The sequence below is a fragment of the Saccostrea cucullata genome, unplaced genomic scaffold (assembly GCF_032062105.1).
Source record: "Saccostrea cucullata isolate Sc308-1 unplaced genomic scaffold, CSIRO_AGI_Scuc_v1 ctg2045, whole genome shotgun sequence".
NCBI lineage: Eukaryota > Metazoa > Mollusca > Bivalvia > Ostreida > Ostreidae > Saccostrea > Saccostrea cuccullata.
In genome coordinates, this window is record NW_026926296.1 from 263,686 (window position 1) to 271,148 (window position 7,463).

The 7,463-nt window shown below is 36.3% G+C and overlaps 2 non-coding genes across 2 annotated transcripts; both read left to right on the plus strand.

The window, feature by feature from the left end:
• The first annotated feature begins 6,215 nt into the window (after positions 1-6,215).
• Positions 6,216-6,289, plus strand: Trnat-ggu (transfer RNA threonine (anticodon GGU)). Its single transcript has one exon. It is a non-coding gene; the product is annotated as a tRNA-Thr (tRNA).
• Positions 6,290-6,460: 171 nt separating this feature from the next.
• Positions 6,461-6,534, plus strand: Trnat-ugu (transfer RNA threonine (anticodon UGU)). The gene has a single exon. It is a non-coding gene; the product is annotated as a tRNA-Thr (tRNA).
• The last annotated feature ends 929 nt before the right edge of the window (positions 6,535-7,463 follow it).

The window sequence follows — 7,463 nt, forward strand, 5'->3', positions numbered from 1 at the left end:
AACTTGAAATGGCTATAACTCCCTTGTTTTTCAACCAAACAGGATGGGATTTAGAATATAGATAGATGTAAGGGACTCCTACAAGAAGGTATGGTCATTATGCACGTGCACGGACGTGCAAATGAGTAAAATAGTGTAGACATGAAGATATAATCATTACGCTCATGCAATCACATGCGCACGCCTGCATTGCTTAAATTTGAAATATTTGGTATACTTTTGGGAAAACGTTGTTTACGTCTTAATTGCATAGATTTTGCCTTCTGAAATGAAACTTACAGGGAATATGGCATGCTAGGGAGTTGGGGAGCGTTTGGGAACATATGTAACGGTTCCCGTTACAATTAGCATAGTTATGTTCCCCAAACGAAGTTGGGGAACATATTGTTTTTACTCTGTTTCTTATTATTATTATTATTATTATTATTATTATTATTCTTTTTTCTTCTTATTTCTTCTCCGGAACTTTTTTGTCCGGAAGTGTTCTCAGAAACTGTTCACCAAACTAAGTTAAAACCTTTTTAGGGTTAGTAGGCATGTTGTGTAGATGTGCCGAACGAAGGTCATTTTGCGCGCATTCGCATGCACGTGCGGGCGCGTGCAATGAGTAAAATGACTGATATATTTAATATGGTTGTAACTTTTATATTTTTTGATAAAATGTTTTGAAACTCATTATATAAAGATATATAAGTTGTGTAGATAAGATGACATGGTCAAATTTGCATGAACTCACGCGCATGCACGTGCGCTTTGCTCTGATTGGCTGAAACAGAAATCTCAATATCTTTTTTGTTTTATGATGAAATGCTTTGAAATTTATAACATAGACATGCATTAGGATGTACTACAATATGATATATAAAATTTTTCATGAGATCACGCGCATGCGCGTGCGCTGCCATCTGATTGGCTGAAACTTTAAATGAGTATAACTCCCTTGGTTTTCAACCAAACAGCATGGGATTTACAACATAGATAGACATAAAGGACTCCTACAGGATGGTATGGTCACAATTCACATGCATGCACGTGCGTGCACGTGCGCTTTGCTCTGATTGGCTGAAACAAAAATCTCAATATTTTTTCTGTTTTTTTACAAAATGCTTTGAAATTTAAAACATAGGCATACTTTAAGATGTCCTACAATATGATATATAATAATTGTCATGAAAATACGCGCATGCACGTGCGCTGCAATCTGATTGGCTTAAACTTTAAATGGCTATAACTCCCTTGTTTTTCAACCAAACAGGATGGGATTAAGAACATAGACAGACATATTGGACTCCTACAAGAAGGTATGGTCATTATGCACGTGCAAATGAGTAAAATAGTGTAGACAAGATGATATCGTCATTACGCTCATGCAATCACATGCGCACGCCTGCATTGCTTGGTATACTTTTGGGAAAACGTTGTTTACGTCTTAAATGCATAGATTTTGCCTTATTTAATGAAACTTACAGGGAATATGGCACGAGAAGGGAGTTGGGGAGCGTTTGAGGAACATCTGTAACGGTTGCCGTTACAATTAGCACAAGTTATTATTATTATTCTTTTTTTTTCTTATTTGTTCTCCGGTACTTTTTTGTCCGCGAGTGTTCTCAGAAACTGTTCACCCAACTGAGCTAAAACCTTTTTAGGGTTAATAGGTGTGTAGTGTAGGTGTGCGGAACGAAGGTCATTTTGCGCGCATACGCCTGCACGTGCGTGCGCGTGATATGAGTGAAATGACTGATATACTTAATATAGCTATAACTTTTACATTTTTTAATGAAATGATTTGAAACTCATTCTATAAAGATATATTAATAGTGTAGATAATATGACCATGTCAAATTAGCAAGAACTCACGCGCATGCACGTGAGCTTCGCTCTGATTGGCTGAAACAAAAATCTCAATATCTTTTCTGTTTTTTGACGAAATGGTATGAAATTTAAAATATAAGCATACTTTAAGATGTCCTACAATATGATATATAACATTTTTCATGAAAGCACGCGCATGCACGTGTGCTGCGATCTGATTGGCTTAAACTTTAAATGCCTATAACTTCCTTGTTTTTCAACTAAACAACATGAAATTTAAAACATAGACATACATGATGGACTCCTACAAGATGATATAGTCAAAATGCATTCATGAAATCACGCATGCACGTGCTGCATGCACTTTTATCTGATTGGCTGAAACAAAAATCTCAATATCTTTTTGTTTTTTGACGAAATGCTATGAAATCTAAAATATATACATGCATTAGGATATCCTACAATATGATATATAACAATTTTCATGAAAACACGCGCATGCACGTGCGCTGCAATCTGATTGGCTTAAACTTTAAATGGCTATAACTCCCTTGTTTTTCAACCAAACAGGATGGGATTTAGAACATAGACAGACATAATGGACTTCTACAAGAAGGTATGGTCATCATGCACCTTCATGCACGTGAAATTGAGTAAAATTAAAAATACACTTGAAAGCGTATTTTTGAATAGTTTTTGGATTAAATGCTTTTTATTTAGAGTATATTAAAATTTTATATAGTGTAGACAAGATGATATGGTCATTATGCACATGCATTCACATGCGCACGCGTGCAATGCTAAAATTTGAATATATTTGGTATACTTCATGAAAACGTTGTTAAAGTTAAATGCATAGAGTTTGTCTTATTTAATGAAGCTTACAGGGAATATGGCACCAAAAGGGAGTTGGGGAGCGTTTGGGGAACATCTGTAACGGTTCCCGTTACAATTAGCACTAGTTATTATTATGTTCCCCAAACGAAGTTGGGGAACATATTGTTTTTACTCTGTTTCTTATTATTATTATTATTATTTTTATTCTACCTGTGAAAATTTTGTCCACGAGTGAAATTGTAAACTACACATCCGACTTAGGTGAAACCTTTTTAGGGTCAGTAGGCATGTTATGTAGAGTTGACAAACAAAGGTCATTTTGCGCGCACGTGCTTGCAAGAGCGCGCACGTGCAACACGTGAAATGACCAATATAATGGATATTGCCGTAACTTTTCTATTTTTTGATGAAATTTTTTGAAACTCATAATGTAAGGATACATTAGTAGTATAGACAAGATGAGCATGGTCAAAATAGCAAATCTCACGCGCATGCACGTGCGCTTCGCTCTGATTGGCTGAAACTAAAGTCTCAATATCTTTCTTGTTTTTTTGACGAAATCCTTTGAAATTTTGAACATAGCCATGCATTACGATATCCTATAACATGATATATAGCAATTATCATGAAAACACGTGTATGCACGTGCGCTGCAATCTGATTGGCTGAAATTTTTATTAGCTATAACTCCCTTGGTTTTCAACCAAACAGGATGGGATTTGGAACATAGATATATATAATGGACTTCTACAAGAAGGTATGGTCATTTTAACAATGCACATGCTATATACGTGCGTGTATTGCGCTGCAATCTGATTGGCTGAAACTTTTATTAGCTATAACTCCCTTGGTTTTCAACCAAACAGAATGGGATTTGGAGCATAGATATATATAATGGACTTCTACAAGAAAGTATGGTCACCATGCACATGCATACATGTGCGTGTACGTGCGCTGCAATCTGATTGGCTGAAACTTTAACATGCTATAACTCCCTTGGTTTTCAACCAAACAGGGTGGGATTTAGAACATAGATAATATTTACAAGAAGATATGGTCATATGCTCATGTATGCACGTGCGTGCACGTGAAAAGTAAAATAAAAAAACACTTGAATGAGAATTTTTTAATACTTTTGGATTAAATTCTTTAATATTTAGTATATCAAAATATATAGATTCTGTAGACAATATGATATGGTCATTACGCACATGCATTCACATGCGCACCCGTGCAATGCTAAAATTTGAATGAACTTTACTTGGTACACTTCTGGGTAAACGTAGTTAAAGTCTCAAATGCATAGAGTTTGTCTTATTTAATGAAGCTTACAGGGAATATGGCACCAAAAGGGAGTTGGGGAGCGTTTGGGGAACATCTGTAACGGTCCCCGTTACAATTAGCACTAGTTATTATTTATTATTGTTATTATTATTTTATTATTTTTTATTTTCTTCTTTGTTCTTCGGTACTTTTTTTGTCCGCGAGTGTTCTCAGAAACTGTTCACCCAACTAAGTTAAAACCTTTTTAGGGTTAATAGGTGTCAAGTGTAGGTGTGCACAACGAAGGTCATTTTGCGCGCATACGCATGCACGTGCGTGCGCGTGAAATGAGTGAAATGACTGATATACTTATTATAGCCATAACTTTTACATTTTTTATTGAAATGCTTTGAAACTCATTCTATAAGGATATATTAATAGTATAGATAATATGACATGGTCAAATTAGCACGAACTCACGTGCATGCACGTGCGCTTCCCTCTGATTGGCTGAAACAAAGATTTCAATATCTCTTTTGTTTTTTGACGAAATGCTTTGAAATTTTAAACAAAGTCATGCATTAGGATGTACTACAATATAATATATAGCAGGTATCATGAAAACACGCGCATGCACGTGCGCTGCAGTCTGATTGGCTTAAACTTTAAATGGGTATAACTCCTTTGATTTTCAACCAAACAGGATGGGATTTAGAACATAGATAGACATAGTGGATTCCTACAAAAAGGTAAGGTCATCATGCACATGCATGCACGTGCATGCACATGAGATGGGTAAATCAAAAATACACTTGATGAAGCGTATTTTTAATACTTTTGGATTAAATGCTTTATTATTTTGTTATATTAATGTATATAGATAGTGTAGACAAGAGAATATGGTCATTACGCACATGCATTTACATGTGCACGCGTGCAAATGCTAAAATTTGAATATACTCGGTATACTTCAGGGAAACGTTGTTAAAGTGTAAAATGCATAGAGTTTGTCGTTTTTAATGAAGCTTAAAGGGAGTATGGCACCAAAAGGGAGTTGGGGAGCGTTTGGGGAACATCTGTAACGGTTCCCGTTACAATTAGCCCTAGTTATTATTATTATTATTCTTTTTTTTCTTATTTGTTCTCCGGTACTTTTTTGTCCGGAAGTGTTCTCAGAAACTGTTCACCCAACTGACCTAAAACCTTTTTAGGGTTAATGGGTGTGTAGTGTAGGTGTGCGGAACGAAGGTCATTTTGCGCGCATACGCGTGCACGTGCGTGCGCGTGATATGAGTGAAATGACTGATATACTTAATATAGCTATAACTTTTACATTTTTTAATGAATTGACTTGAAACTCATTATATAATGATATATTAATAGTGTAGATAATGTGACACTGTCAAATTAGCAGAACTCACGCGCATGCACGTGCGCTTCACTCTGATTGGCTGAAACAAAAATCTCAATATCTTTTCTGTTTTTTGACGAAATGCTTTGAAATTTAAAACATAGGCATACTTTAGGATGTCCTACAAAATGATATATAACAATTGTCATGAAAGCACGCGCATGCACGTGCGCTGCAATCTGATTGGCTAAAACTTTAAATAGCGATAACTCCCTTGTTTTTAAACCAAACAGGATGGGATTCAAAACATAGATAGACATTATGGACTCCTACAAAAGGGTATGGTCATCATGCACATGCATGCACGTGCATGAACGTGCGCTTTGCTCTGATTGGCTGAAACAAAATTTTCAATATCTTTATTGTTTTTTGAAGAAATGCTTTGAAATTTAAATCATAGGCATGCTTTAGGATGTCCTACAATATGATATATAATAATTTTCATGAAATCACGCGCATGCACGTTCGCTGCAATTTGATTGGCTGAAACTTTAAATGGCTATAATTCCCTTATTTTTCAACCAAAAAGGATGGGATTCAGAACACAGATAGACATTATGGGCTCCTACAATAGTGTATGATCATGATGCACATGCATGCACGTGCGTGCACGTGAAATGAGTAAAATTACAAATACACTGGATTAAACATATTTTTAAATACGTTTGGAATAAATGTTGTAATATTTAGTATATTAAAATATACGAATAGTGTAGACAAGATGATATGATCATTACGCACATGCATTCAAATGCGCATGCGTGCAATGCTGAAATTTGAATAAACTTGATATACTTCTGGGTAAATAATGTTAAAGTCTAAAATGCATTGTGTTTGTCTTATTTAATTGTCACCGGGTTCACAGGTGCGTGAAAGTCAGTCAATATATCGGGTCTCAATAGCTCAGTTGGTTAGAGCGCTGGCACGGTACGCCAGAGGCCCTGGGTTCGAGTCCCGGTTGAGACTTGACTTTTCACCACCTGTGACATTTGGCGCCTAACGTACAAAACCCACTATTTCCTTGGAACATGCCTCACAGCATTTCCTTAACTCTGTAGAATTCGAGGACGAATTTCTACAAAGAGGGGGATTATGTCACCGGGTTCACAGGTGCGTGAAAGTCAGTCAATATATCGGGTCTCAATAGCTCAGTTGGTTAGAGCGCTGGCACTGTACGCCAGAGGCCCTGGGTTCGAGTCCCGGTTGAGACTTGACTTTTCACCACCTGTGACATAATGAACCGTACAGAGAATATGCCACAAAAGGGAGATGGGGAGCGTTTGGGTACATCTGTAACGGTTCCCGTTACAATTAGCCCTAGTTATTATTATTATGTTCCCCAAACGAAGTTGGGGAACATATTGTTTTTACTCTGTTTCTTCTTCTTATTATTATTATTATGTCGCCCGAAAATGAAGTTGGGGACGACATATTGATATTGTACGGAGATGGCTGGGACAATCTTCCTGAAACTTTCCTTAAAGGACGATCACTGGTTGTAGTTGTGCAGTGAGGTCGTTCAGTTCCAATATGTCTACCGTTGCCATGGAAACCTGTAAAAAGCGACAAATTTTGTCCGAGAGTGTTCTCTCTGGTCCCTTAAACGTTCGTCATGAAACTTTTCTTATTTTAATGATTAGTATCTGTAGTTCTGCAACTCGTATTTAAAATTTTCATATAATCGATTATTGCCATGGAAACCAGGTGAAAGTTAAAATTCTTTAATTTCGATTTTCTCAATAACTACTCAGGCAATCGTTTTGAAACTTTCAATGTTTATTCCTTGCAATGTGTCAAAGTGATTTCTACTTTCAAAATAATTGTAATGAGTCGCTCACGGTTGTCATAGAAACGAAACAGAAAAAAAGATTCAGATGTACACATGTGTTCTCCAAGGTCTAGGTCAAAGGGTCATAGTTCGTCGTATACATTAAATGTTCTTTTCACAAGGATTACATATTTGAAATACGAAAGCCCTAGTACTTACCGTTCAAACGTTATGGCTATTTACTATGTTCAAGACGACCCCCCCCCCCTTTTTTTTAAGCACACAGCCAAGTAGAATACACAGATATAACATATACAACTTACAAGTAACTTTTTAAAAAACTTCATTCATAAAATTCAGTTCCCGTCATGT